General features: G+C 41.3%; 1 protein-coding gene across 5 annotated transcripts in view; it reads right to left on the reverse strand.

Annotated features, from left to right (window-relative positions):
* The window catches only part of MAST4 (microtubule associated serine/threonine kinase family member 4), a 699637-nt gene that overhangs the window by 269944 nt on the left and 415079 nt on the right, over window positions 1-14614 (reverse strand). The window lies entirely within an intron of this gene.

Raw genomic sequence — 14614 nt, forward strand, 5'->3', positions numbered from 1 at the left:
GCAACACAATCCATAAAGCGTACATTGTTGCTGTTAAGTTTCAATAGTTTTTTGTGCACTAAATCAATATTGATACAATTTGGATACATTTACATAGAATTTTTTTGAAAAATGTCCTATTTATCTGCAGAAAACCAAGTGTCTCCCCATTTAAATGAAGCAAACTAATCTACAATGGCAGAGAATTCTGCAATAGATCCACCATGTGGGAATTTACAATTAGGGTCTTTTTTACACGGGCAGATAAACTGCTGCAATGAGCGCTGGATCGGAAATATGGGAAGGGATCACCTCTCGTTTTATATTTGGCAATCATCATGAATGTGCAACGTGTGTAAGGAAGAACATGACTTCCTACGATCAATCGCCACCGTTCTGTTGTCAGGACATTCTTTTTTATACGGGTGAAGGAGCTGCCGAAAAATGGTGTATTTATGCCCAAAAGAAAAAGATGATTTTAGTAAAAAAAAACAAACAAGTAAAACATTTTTTTCTGCAGACCAATGTGTACGAGCTCATTTGCAAGTTATTATGTACGAATTGGATTTCTAAAGTGCGCAGAGCCTCTAAGGAAGCAGAAAGCAACTCTGTAGTAGATAAAAAGGGGGGATATTATAGAATGCAGGGGATCCACAATATTCTGTCAAATCAATATTATTACCGTCATAATGCTGCGGCTGTGCAGATGCTCGACTACGACTCCATTCATTCCTAATGGGACTGTCTACTGTAGCGCCGCGCTTGGCTTTTTCCAGCAGCTCCATAGAGAACGACTGGAGCGGTGATCGGGCAATCGACCCGCTACTCCATTTTGTAACGGGGATAAGAATTCCTCGTTCTGCTGATCGGTGTGGGCCCTGGCGGATGGACCCCCTCCAATCAGTAAGTTATCATCTATTCTGTGGAATAGCTAATAATATGTTTTCATAGGACAATACCTTTAAATTCATGTGTCCTTATAGGGTATGGTGCATTTTCTACGGACATTCAGACCCAAAATGTAATACGACTTCTGCCGTTTGAGATCAGCATTGGGAAATACAGAAGAGGCTCACAGGTTACTGCACGGTGCCATATAGCAGTTCTTTACAACGCGGGGTGGGTATATGGATACAAAATATGGCCGAGTACAAGAGACCTATCAAATACGAGCCTTTTACACTTTCCAAAACTAAATAGGCTAGATATTCCAAAGTTACTTCTCTGCATGTTAACATATTTACTGACTTTCGTAAAAGTATTATTTTGACCAGGGTTTTGACAACTTTTTTTTTTATACAGATGCAGCAATGTTTAGCCTAACACAAGGTCACTATACCATAAATCAGAAACGTGCCGTTAGCTGTGGAGTTGCAGTTTTCTTTATCACGTACAGTTGAGCAAAAAGATTTGACCCTGGTGCAGCCGCCACGTCACTAGTCCAGGGCCACGGGACCAAAGCTCTGAACCAGACAGCCCGCCGTGACATCATGCATGAGTCATGTCGCAAACGCAATGACACTGCAGCGGCCTCTAATCAAGAGAGGTTGGGGCTAGACCAATGTCCTACAAATCTTTTTGCTGACCCATAGTGTGTGGGTAGAAGATGATGTCTATCTAATAAATGGTGTAGAGCAAATAACCAGAAAACTTCGTAACACATTCAGAGGATAGAAGAGAAAAAAAACATCTAAACTGAAAATAAACAAAGTTCACATCATTTACCAAAATGTATTACCACCTTTTCCTTAAGCCCCCGTTACACACTGCGATATCGCTAGCAATATCGCTGTAAAGTCACCGATTTTGTGACGTTGCAGCGATATTGCTAGCGATATCGCTGCATGTGATACTTACCTCCGACCGGCTCCCCCGCTGGTTATCGCTGATCGCGCGAGAAGCTCCTGGACCATTCCTCGTCGACCACTTCCTGCTGGGCTTCCTGTGGCGCCGACGAGCGACGCGTGGAGCCGGGCGGGAGGACGCAGGATCGCCTCGTCTGACAGGTAAGTAGCGACCCCCATCCCTAGCGATGTCGCTGGTGAGATCTGCCTGTGTGGCAGCTCACTAGCGACCACTTAGCGTTGCACCAGCGATCCTGACCGCGTCATATCGCTGGTCGGAATTGCTTGTGCATCGCTAGGTGTAACGGTACCCTTAGAGCTTCAGACTAGTGTTTATAAAAAGAACATAATCAGACATACAACGGGACAAAGTGATTCGTTATCAGCACATGAAAAGGACAAGTGATAAGGGCAAATCTTCCATACACTTAAAAGAGGTTCAAACCAGACAGGCCTAAATGCATCTGCATTAATACAGGGTGCAGCAGACCCAAGTAAAATGGCAGCTGCACAGGTGCATAAATACCAAATGAAACAGCCAGCCTACAATCAGGGATTGGCCGTGTGGTACACCAGTGCAGAAGAAATAATCCGCATGTGGCAGTGTTCACACAGGGAATGCAGGGCTTCTGGATCACAGCCTCTTAGCAACACCATATAGGGGGCTGCCCAGTGCCAACTAGAATGCATCCCGTGTGAACAGAGGCCACAAGTTTGCAGAACCATTTGGGCCCAACTGCACCCTGGAAAAAATATAGAAAGTGCACAACAAACATATCAATATATGTAAGGTATTGGTTGATATTAAGGCCTTAATACGGAAGCTGGCAAACTGCGTCAAAGTTCCTTACACTTGCAAGTCGTACTCTAACATGAAAACCTCAAAAAGAGGAAAAAATCCTCCAAAAAATTCAGATACAAACCAGACAGGCCTAAATGCATCTGCACTAATACAGGGTGCAGCGGACCCAAGTAAAATGGATTATTTCTTCTGCACTGGTGTACCACACGGCCAATCCCTGATTGTAGGCTGGCTGTTTCATTTGGTATTTATGCACCTGTGCAGCTGCCATTTTACTTGGGTCCGCTGCACCCTGTATTAGTGCAGATGCATTTAGGCCTGTCTGGTTTGTATCTGAATTTTTTGGAGGATCTTTTCCACTTAAAAGTGGTTGTCCGGTCAAAACAGATAAGTCAGCCGTCAATCTGTGTGACTGCAGATGTATGAACCCCCCAGAACACGCACTGTGCGCTGCAGGGATCTGCCGGTTTCTGACCTGGGATTGGAGGGTATGTATCAGTTATACATACTGCGGTCAGTGGGCGTGGTCTCGCTCCATACACTTGCATGGTGTGAGGCCATACTCTAATAGGACACGCCCACTGGCCGTCCACATCACGAGACAGGGCGCGGCCTCGTCTTAATACAATGGAGCGAAGCCATGCCCACTGGCTGTGGGTATGTATAACTCATACACACTCTCCGGTCCCGGGTTTCAAACTGGCGAATCCCCAGAGTGCTTGCACTGGGGGGATTCATAAGTCTGCAGTCACACAGAGTGACGACTGACTTATCGGTTTTGACCAGACAACCCCTTTAAGGCTCTATGGAGACCAAGTTCCCGTGTATTCGACTTTTATTTTAACTCCACCGTATGATTCCAGAGATTGGGTTCTTCTTATGTAGGGCTAATTCTCAGTTTTTACCAGATTCTTTGGGGCGGTGCTCACAGAATCCTTGGGGGCATTTCTTTAAGCTGCTCTCATTATTACCATCTACGTCACGCCTTCTTGCTAAAGACCATAAAAATTTGCACTAAATGATAAGGCTAATATTTCTGTAATTGTATGGCAAATTAAAGAATTAAAACCAAAAAACACATACACTGTGGCCTAGCAGGAATAACACAAAAACAAAACATGGCCACTAAAATTTACAGCAATTATTCTACATTTATTTTGGCTCTTAAAATCTTTAATTCATAGGGTAAAGTCCCAATAATTAATACCTTTGTTGAAGAAATTTCGCTCTATATATCCAATTGTGGCCGTTTTGCTACCAAGTATTCAGATTTCTGAATGCAAAATTTAAAATTATGGAACGGTCACAGACATGTTCGCAATAAGTCTTAAAATTGAAAATATTTCCTATAGTTTATTTTTAATAAATAAAATCAGATCATGAAGCCTTCTTTTTGGCAGTTTATATTTTTTGATCGTTGCTTTTGGATTCTATTTTCTGTTCATAATTGTTGTGGAGATGCAGCAGTTAGAGTTATGCTCTTTTCTACAGCCTCATAGCCATAGGAAGCAACAGACTGCAGATGCTCATTAACTTCTATGGGAAAGTTCTCTAGGCATGCCACATAACTCTACAGACCAGCAATATTTTAGATTTTTTCAATTAGTGTTGAAAAAAAAAAAAAAAAAAATATGATATATAAGCTTAACATAGATACTTGATTCTCACAATAGGTCATTTTCTGCTGATAAATTCCTTTAAAAACACGTGAGCTATACGAAGCTGACTCACGCTCTTTGCATATTGGTTGCCTCTGTCACTCCAGCTCTATCCCCACCCAGTGCTGCCTTCTCCTATTTGACTTCACTGCCTATATATGCTGAGTGACTCCCGGGAAAGGAGCTGTCAATTAGGCAGAAGGAAGCGGTGCTGGGTGAGTATTAGATCTGGAGTGACAAAGGCTTCAGGTCTACCATATACATTTGCATATCCATTCAAATGATAATTTCTCAGCAACAGAGGAATGGACTGGCTTTATTAAGCTACTGCTGGACTTCTCTTTGAAAGATCTACATGCACCCATAAATAGTTAGAGGAATGACATCCTGCTGACAGATTCCCTTTAAATTGGACATAGATCTCCCACACAAATAGACCCTAGATTTTGCGGCTTTTTGAGTTTTCCCAGCAATTTTGCTCCAAAAAACAATAGCGGTTTAATCGGAAAATGGAGATGGAAAAAAAAACCCAAATACTTGAAAACACCAGTAAAAAGATACCCCAAAAACTATGGAAAATATCTTGAAAAAGACGTTGGCGGTCAAAAACGACAAAGCAAGTGCAAAAGAAAGTAAAACAATAAATAAATAAAACAGATGCTTCATGACAAAAATTGTCAACGGATGGCCAACGTGTTCAGAAAATGCTACCTCTTGTCTTTTAAACTCTGGCGAATCTATCGAGTTTTCCATCATGTGCACATACCCCTTAAGTTAGACATGTAGCCATACATGTAGCTTTGATGCACTTTCCGAACACACTCATACGAGCGGTTATACTGTAAGACAGGAGAAGTATTCAGTATTAGCCTTAATATTCTTCGGGGTGTTTTTAGGCAAACTCAGGATTCGATCAGTCATGAAAACTCCATGTATGATTCCAGCCTAAAGATCAAAGGAGGAAGAATAGTTTATGGATGAAATTTCCTTTTAAAAAAGACTGCAGTCCAATTATTTGCCTCTATTGTTAAGATACAGTATATACATTTATGGCCAAGTTAGGCTAGTTTCACACTTGCTTTTTTTTGCAGCGCGTTTTTCCCGCAAAAAAACGCATTGAAAAAACGCATACAAAAGCATACAACTGCTGCGTTTTTTTCAAGCATTTTTATGAGCATGCATGAAAAAAACGCAGCGTTTTTATGCGTTTGTATGCGTTTTTAGTGCGTTTTTACCACGTTTGCGTTTTTTCCAAACATTAGGTGGCCCCTCACACTAACCCAAACCATGACTTTACTAACCCTAACCCTGACCCTAACCCTGACCCTGACCCTAACCCTAACCCTTAACCAAACCATACCCTGATCCTAACCCTAACCCTGACCCTAACCCTTAACCAAACCATACCCTGATCCTAACCCTAACCCTGACCCTGACCCTAACCCTAACCCCCCTTAACTAACCCTAACTCTAACCCAAACCCCTAAATTCCATTGTCTAAACTAATGGTAAAAAAAAAAACGCATGTGCAAAAAAACGCATACATAAGCATGCCAATGCGCACATACAGTCATGGCCAAAAGTATTGACACCCCTGCAATTCTGTCAGATTATATTCAGTTTCTTACTGAAAATGATTGCAAACACAAATTCTTTGGTATTATTATCTTCAATTAATTTGTCTTAAATGAAAAAACACAAAAGAGAATGAAGCAAAAAGCAAAACATTGATCATTTCACACAAAACTCCAAAAATGGGCCGGACAAAAGTATTGGCACCCTCAGCCTAATACTTGGTTGCACAACCTTTAGCCAAAATAACTGCGACCAACCGCTTCCGGTAACCATCAATGAGTTTCTTACAATGCTCTGCTGGAATTTTAGACCATTCTTCTTTGGCAAACTACTCCAGGTCCCTGATATTTGAAGGGTGCCTTCTCCAATCTGCCATTTTTAGATCTCTCCACAGGTGTTCTATGGGATTCAGGTCTGGACTCATTGCTGGCCACCTTAGAAGTCTCCAGTGCTTTCTCTCAAACCATTTTCTAGTGCTTTTTGAAGTGTGTTTTGGGTTATTGTCCTGCTGGAAGACCCATGACCTCTGAGGTAGACCCAGCTTTCTCACACTGGGCCCTAAATTATGCTGCAACATTTGTTGGTAGTCTTCTGACTTCATAATGCCATGCACACAGTCAAGCAGTCCAGTGCCAGACGCAGCAAAGCAACCCCAAAACATCAGGGAACCTCCGCCATGTTTGACTGTAGGGACCGTGTACTTTTCTTTGAATGCCTCTTTTTTCTCCTGTAAACTCTATGTTGATGCTTTTGCCCTAAAAGCTCTACTTTTGTCTCATCTGACCAGAGAACATTCTTCCAAAACATTTTAGGCTTTTTCAGGTAGGTTTTGGCAAACTCCAGCCTGGCTTTTTTATGCCTCAGGGTAAGAAGTGGGGTCTTCCTGGGTCTGCTACCATACAGTCTCTTTTCATTCAGACGCCGACGGATAGTACGGCTTGACACTGTTGTACCCTCGGACTGCAGGGCAGCTTGAACTTGTTTGGATGTTAGTCGAGGTTCTTTATCCAACATCCGCACAATCTTGCGTTGAAATCTCTTGTCAATTTTTCTTTTCCGTCCACATCTAGGGAGGTTAGCCACAGTGCCATGGGCTTTAAACTTCTTGATGACACTGCGCACGGTAGACACAGGAACATTCTGGTCTTTGGAGATGGACTTGTAGCCTTGAGATTGCTCATGCTTCCTCACAATTTGGTTTCTCAAGTCCTCAGACAGTTCTTTGGTCTTCTTTCTTTTCTCCATGCTCAATGTGGTACGCACAAGGACACAGGACAGAGGTTGAGTCAACTTTAATCCATGTCAACTGGCTGCAAGTGTGATTTAGTTATTGCCAACACCTGTTAGGTGCCACAGATAAGTTATAGATGCTGTTAATTACACAAATTAGAGACGCATCACATGATTTTTCGAACAGTGCCAATACTTTTGTCCACCCTCTTTGTTATGTTTGGTGTGGAATTATATCCAATTTGGCTTTAGGACAATTCTTTTTGTGTTTTTTCATTTAAGACAAATTAAATGAAGATAATAATACCAAAGAATTTGTGTTTGCAATCATTTTCAGGAAGAAACTGAGTATTATCTGACAGAATTGCAGGGGTGTCAATACTTTTGGCCATGACTGTATGCTCACCATAGACTTATAATGGGTGTCTTTCTGTAAAAAAACGCATTGCGCGCGCATGCGTTTTTTTGAGGCAAGTCGGACGCCCAAAAAAATGCAACAGGTTGCATTTTGTGCGCCCGAGCACATACCGCAAAAAAACGCATGCGCGGAAAAACGCGTACAAACGCATGTGTATGCGCACATAAGCGTATCCCATGCAAAGTATAGGAAGAAAAAACGCATGCGCTATTTAGCGCTAAAATACCGCTAAAAAAAACGCAAGTGTGAAACCAGCCTGAGTGGGGTTTTTTTTAGGTAAAGCATATCATTCTACTGCTTACCAAAAACGGAATGAAGCACACAAAGAAAAGAACACAGTACCCACAGTCAAATATGATGTAGGTACAAAGATGTCTGTTTTTATTTTCTGCCTCTGGCACTGGGTGCCTTGACTGTGTGCAAGGCATAATGAAATCTAAAGACTATCAAAGTAATATAGGTCACAATGTAGTGCTCAGTGTCAGAAAGCCAAGTTTGCGTCCTAGGTTATGGGTCTTCCAGCAGAAAATGACCCCAAACATACTTTAAGAGGCACCCAGAAATAGATGTAAACCAAGCAATGAAGAGTTCTAAAGTGACCAGCAATGAGTCCAGATCTAAATCCCAATCTAAATCCCATTGAACACTTGTGGAGAGATCTTAAAAATTCTGTTGGGAGAAGGCACTCATCAAATACTAGAGACCTGGAGCAGTTTGCAAAAAAAGTGCTTCAAAATTCAAGCTGAGAGGCGTAAGAAGCTTGTTGATGGTTATAGGCAGTGACTGATTGTAGTTATTTATTCCAAAGTGTGTGCAACCAAATATTAAGTTGAGGGTGCCAACAATTTTGTCTGGCCCATTTTGTCTCACTTTACGGCAATGCTGCGTGAGAATTAGGGTTAGGGGACCTCTTTCTCAGCGGCGGAGGGATACATTGCGGAGGATTACCACCACCTGTCAGTTCATAGCGGGAGCCCCTGTAGAGCACGGACATCACCCGATGTCAGTGTTCTACACGGGAGATCGTCGTGGGACACTCGTTATTAACTGGACTACGGCGGGAAAGGCAAGTATAGGTTGGTTTATTATTTTTATTACAGGAGATCGAGGGCATCGGGACTAGGTGATTGGTTAGTATGTACTCTATGCTATATGTTGTATGTACTGTCTGTATTGTATGTTTGTAGAAGAGAAGTGCCCCAATAAATGTATTTATTGTATATTTGAGATATATACACATACCTACATACATATGCAATCCAACAGAGTGTTTTTCACTCCATACAAATGCACTTACTAGGCCTGAGCGATAGCTGAGTCATAGTCAGGAGGGCTGATACTGTATGTGTGATTTGGGTAATTCGGGCAGTTAATTTTGGGGTTTTACTGTGTGATATTGTGGTGAAATTACTGTATTCCTGCTGTAGTACCTGTATATGTGTGCATATATTTATAGTCACCAGCGTGGGAATAAATATATATGCATGTAATAGACTGTATATATATATATATATATATATATATATATATATATATATATATATATATATATAATAGACTTGTAATAGACTTGTGTGTGTAATAAACATACTTTATTGATACACTGCTTTGTCTCTAGTATATAATATAAGGAAAAGATAATGTTGAGACATTATTAAGTGGTTATTATTAATAGTCAGGTTGGCATTACTAGTTAATATCGGATCTCAATAGAGATGCAGGGAGAGTTACACCTTTGATAAGTTTAGTATTTTCAGAAGGAAACCCACGTCCTTTATCAATAATATAAGTATGTACTGTATGTTTGTTTTTTTGTTTTTTTTTACTACTGAACACATGCATTGTCTGATGGGACTACTTTCCCATCATCGACAATGCTATCACTGTGAGCATTCATGGCCGGATGGGAGCAGTAGTCCCATCAGACAATGTCTGCTTACACAGACAGACACGCACACACACACCAGCACACACACAGGGACACATGCACACACATACACGCAGACCCCCGCAGACAGACACGCAGTGTCTCCGCCCACACACTTCCCTCCTCCCGATCTGCAGCGTTTCTAGCACCCATATCCGCACCAAATCTGCAGATCTTTTTTACATCGGCGGTTTTGCTGCAGATGTGCCTGACTCAATGGAAGTAAATGGGTGAAAGAAACGCTGTAGATCTGCAAAAGGAATTGACATGCTGCGGAAAAAAAAACGCTGCGAATCTGCACAGATTTTTCCGCAGCATGTGCACAACTAATCTCCATTTCCCATAGATTAACATTGGCTGTGCACTACACTGCAGATTTGATGCGAATCCATGCAGCCAAAAACACTGCGGATCCACATCTAAATCTGCAAAGTGTGCACACAGCCTTATAGGACGACTATCAGTCAGGATACCAACTTCATCATCCAGTAATATAAATAGCAGATTAGATACAAGGTAAAAACAGCACATCTGTATATAGGCAGTGAGTTTTAATATCTTATGCCTGGAGCAATTTTATCCCCTAAAAAGAAAAAAAAACTACTAATGTATTCAGTTGCTCTCTTTTGCCAACATGGACATATTTTTCGCTCCCACAGGACTGTATAAGTAGCCAAATTTGCCATTCATAAGTCTGAAATCTGTTTGAAGGTCCTGCAGATTTTCTAATGAAACCATACAACCTTAACACAATTATAAAGAAGAAAAAAAATAAAAATAAATGACCTTTTCTGCTGTTGTGCTGTTTGGGCCTGATGTGCTAAAAGTTGTGGATAAGGAGGTTGTTTAATATGGAATTTCAGCTTCAAATATAATGTTAAGATTTATGTCCAGATGGCAGCTGTCTGCTGTCCATTAAAACGATACAGAATCATTAATGTAAAGGGCTTTACATATAAACGTGTGTTTCATTACACAGACAAAATATGAATTGTCCAATTGACATCAGGAATGTCAGGGATTGTCCTTAAACTTGAACAAGGCTGGCGAAAATGAAAATAAAAAAAAATAAAGTTCTTTATAGGGGATCTTTAGGACTATTCTCAGGACAGACCATCAGTGACTGGGGGTTAAGATCTTTGGGACCTTCATAGAATCATAGAATCGTAGAGTTGGAAGGGACCTCCTGGGCCATCTGGTCCAACCCCCTGCTCAAAGCAGGATTCGCTAAATCATCCCAGTCAGATGTCTGTCCAGCCTCTGTTTGAAGACTTCCATTGAAGGAGAACTCACAACTTCTCGTGGCAGCCTGTTCCACTCATTGATCACTCTAACTGTCAAAAAGTTTTTTCTAATATCTAATCTGTGTCTCCTCCCATTCAGTTTCATCCCATTGCTTCTAGTCTTTCCTTGTGCAAATGAGAATAAAGTTGATCCTTCTACAATGTGACAGCCCTTTAGATATTTGTAGACAGCTATTAAGTCTCCTCTCAGTCTTCTCTTTTGCAAACTAAACATTCCCAAATCCTGCAACCTTTCCTCATAAGACAGGGTTTGCAGACCGGTCACCATTCTGGTCGCTCTTTTCTGAACTTGCTCCAGTTTGTTGATGTCTTTTTAAAATGTGGTGCCCAAAACTGGACACAATATTCCAGATGAGGTCTGACCAAAGAGGAGTAGAGGGAAATAATGACTTCACGTGATCTAGACTGTATGCTTCTGTTAATACATCCTAGAATTGCATTTGCCTTTTTTGCTGCTGCATCACACTGTTGACTCATATTCAGTCTGTGATCTATTAGTATACCCAAGTCTTTTTCACATGTGCTGTCACTTAGCCCTATTCCTCCCATTCTATATATGCTTTTTTCATTTTTATTGCCCAGATGTAGTACTTTGCATTTCTCCCTGTTAAAAACCATTCTGTTAGTTGCTGCCCACTTCTCCAGTTTATTTAAATCTTTTTGAATCCTCTCTCTCTCTTCTCTAGTATTAGCTATCCCTCCTAGCTTTGTGTCATCAGCAAATTTAATCAGTTTACCCTCAATTCCTTCATCTAAATCGTTGATAAAGATGTTGAACAATACAGGGCCCAGGACAGAGCCCTGTGGTACCCCACTTGAGACATTCTTCCAACTGGATGTGCAGCCATTTACGACCACTCTCTGGGTCCGATCACTAAGCCAGTTATGAATCCACCTAACAGTTGCCCATTAGTTTGTACTTATTTCTGCGTTGGATACTGCAGCTTGTCCTATTCAAGTAAACAGTAACTGGACCCCTTTGATGAAACATTGATGGCCTATATTGAGGCTAGACCATCTGTTCTTAAAAGGGTCTCTGGGACTTGAGGGCTATTTAACCCCTTAAAGGGGTTATGCACTTGAAGACAAATTGACTCCAAATGTTTTTGTTTACATAACATAAAACAGAGCAGGTACTCACCCTTCTTCCAATCCAGGAGCAACACTACACTGCTGCTCCAGTCTCAGTATTTTGGCTGCAACTGTGACGTCATGTCGACAGTGCGCAACGCCGGTTCTTGCCGTCTACGTTAGCAAAGCAGTTATCTCAGTTATTGGCTACTGCACTGAGCCGTTGACACCCTGCAGCCAAAATAGAGGCATTGGAGCTCCGATAACAGTCCAAACGATAGCCGGCACTGATATCTTCTTAAAATAATACCAGTAGCATAAAAAAGGGCACAAAAAAAAACAACAGCACAAAAATTAAAAAGGCACAAAAGAAATATCCGCTGTGCTCATAGGCAACATGTTTCAGACCTTCATCGTCCTCTGTCAAGTCGTTTGGACTGTTATTACTCGAGCATTTTGCCGAGCACCTGATTGCTCCTTCTTCACATTGGAGCTTTGATGCTGGACCCCAGGAGGGCAAGTTCTTGCGTCCTTTGTTGTGTATATAAAAGCTTTTCAGGGCAACTTTTTTTAAAGTCTAAACCCTTGTAATGATAATTACCAAAGATTGTGTGAATGGTTTTCTTCTTACCTGTATACGTCCAGGATCCGGCTAGTACCAACAAGGGGGGGAAAAAAAGCATAGTGAATTATGCCAGTCATTATTAAATTGCACGTATGGTCAAATTAATCATATTGCAAATATCAGCCAATAACATGATATATTCTTCACATTCTGATGGTGACTGTTTTCAGATGACGTGAGCCTCAGTACTACCAGCAATGGCGCACATAACAGACAGTCGTAAATAAGCCACGTTTGGATTGCCATAAAAGCTGCATAAATTCTCCAACGTTCCAAAAAACGTCACACAGTTAAACAGCAAACAAAGCAATATATTTCTGCTCTATTTGCAGACATCCTCGGATTATTGATTGGAAAGTTTACCGATGATACGCAGTAATTCTTCAATGAAACGGCGCCGAGTGATTCCACAGCACTTTGTGACACTTGTGGGTAAAATATCAATTTGCTGGGAAAACATCTTGTGAAATATTTCAACATTAAAATGACATTTTCATATTCAGCCCTGCTCCTTCCGCTACTTCCCAGATTGAATTATGAGCTTTGTAAATGGAACTCTAAACGGATTTTCACACGGTTAACAGCGGATTTCAGATTTGCTTTTGCAATAAATTTCAAATGAACCAACAATCTGACACCGTTTTACAAACTTAGACGTGTAATCTAAATAAAAGATTTCTTTTTTTTATGGCTTCAACAAAAAAATAAATAAATAAATAAATAAAATTAAACAAAAAGACATGATGGATTAAATCCCAAATCCCAAGTGCATCACCCCAGCACAAACTAACAAGGTTACAAGGGATAAATGGATCACACAAGGGCAACAAGTTTTTTTTCTTCTCATGCGACAATGACAAATGTCGTCATTTTGTAAGATCAATTTGCAATGTCACAATTCCCATTTCTTGAGATTATAAAGGTTCCGTTCAGACTAATGCAAATCACAACATCCGCTAGCAATATGGGGAAATGACTGGCTCATGAATGGACACTGTCGTCTAAACACATCCTAGTTCTTCAATCTTCAGAGTTTTGGAGCCACTTCTGGTTTTTACGAAATATGGAAAAAGTGGATTAAAAAGAAAAAAAAAAGAAAAGAAAACTGACTATCTTTATAAATTAAATATAAGGATAGAACATAGGGATCATTAAAGGGAACCTGTTGCCAGGTTTCTCCTACTCCATCTAAAAGCACCATGATGTAGGGGTAGAGAACTTGATTCCAGCGATATGTCACTTACTGGACTGCTTGATGCAGTTTTTATAGAAAACAATGATTTTTGTGCAGCAAATCTACCAGTTTCTTGAATGCTAAACTCTGTATAACCCCGTCCACAACACTGACTGGCAGCTTTCTGCCTATGCACAGTGTACACAGAAAGCTGCCAATCAGTGGTGGGGGCGGGGTTGGACTACTTGGCAGCAGACTAAGGGCCCCGTCACAAGTTTTGCAACACAACAGCGATCTCACAAGTGAGATCGCTGTGTGTGACAGCGATCAGCCCCCCTGCCGCTATCGCTGATCACTGTAGGAAAGCCCTGTACATTTTTTTGGTCGCTGGTCACCCGTTGGCCAGCACACATCGCTGCGTGTGACAGACGGGAGACCAGCGATCAGCTGGTAACTAAGGTACACATCAGGTATCTAAGGGACGTGCATCCCTTAGATACCCGATGTGTACCTTAGTTACCAGCTCCCTGCATCTGCGCGCTGGTAACTGAGGTACACAGCGAAGTCGGGCGCTCGGGGTCACTGTGCTGATCGCTGGTGAAGCTGCTTGTGTGACAGCTCACCAGCAACTTACCAGCGATCCTGACACGTTGATATCGTTGTCGGGATCGCTGGTGAGTCGCTATGTGTGACTCCAGCTTAAGTATTACTCTAGTGATAATTTCCTGCTGATAAAACAATGATTTTTATAAAAAGCACAATGAGTGAGTGTCACAGTGAGTGACATCGCTGGAAACAGTCTCTGCCCCTACATTATGTTACTCTCAAATTATATAGAAAAAAAAGTGCTGACAGATTCGCTTTCAGGTTTGGACTCTATGGCCAAATGTACCAAGATACACCACCCTCTGCTTATATTAAATGTAAAGGAGGTTGGCACACACAGTATATATATATATATATATAGTTCTGACCGTCTTGAAGAGGATTCCCGTGCTTCTCTTTAG

Source organism: Dendrobates tinctorius, unplaced genomic scaffold, assembly GCF_039654945.1.
Source record: "Dendrobates tinctorius isolate UK_male_01 unplaced genomic scaffold, ASM3965494v1 ptg000083l, whole genome shotgun sequence".
Classification (NCBI taxonomy): Eukaryota; Metazoa; Chordata; class Amphibia; order Anura; family Dendrobatidae; genus Dendrobates; species Dendrobates tinctorius.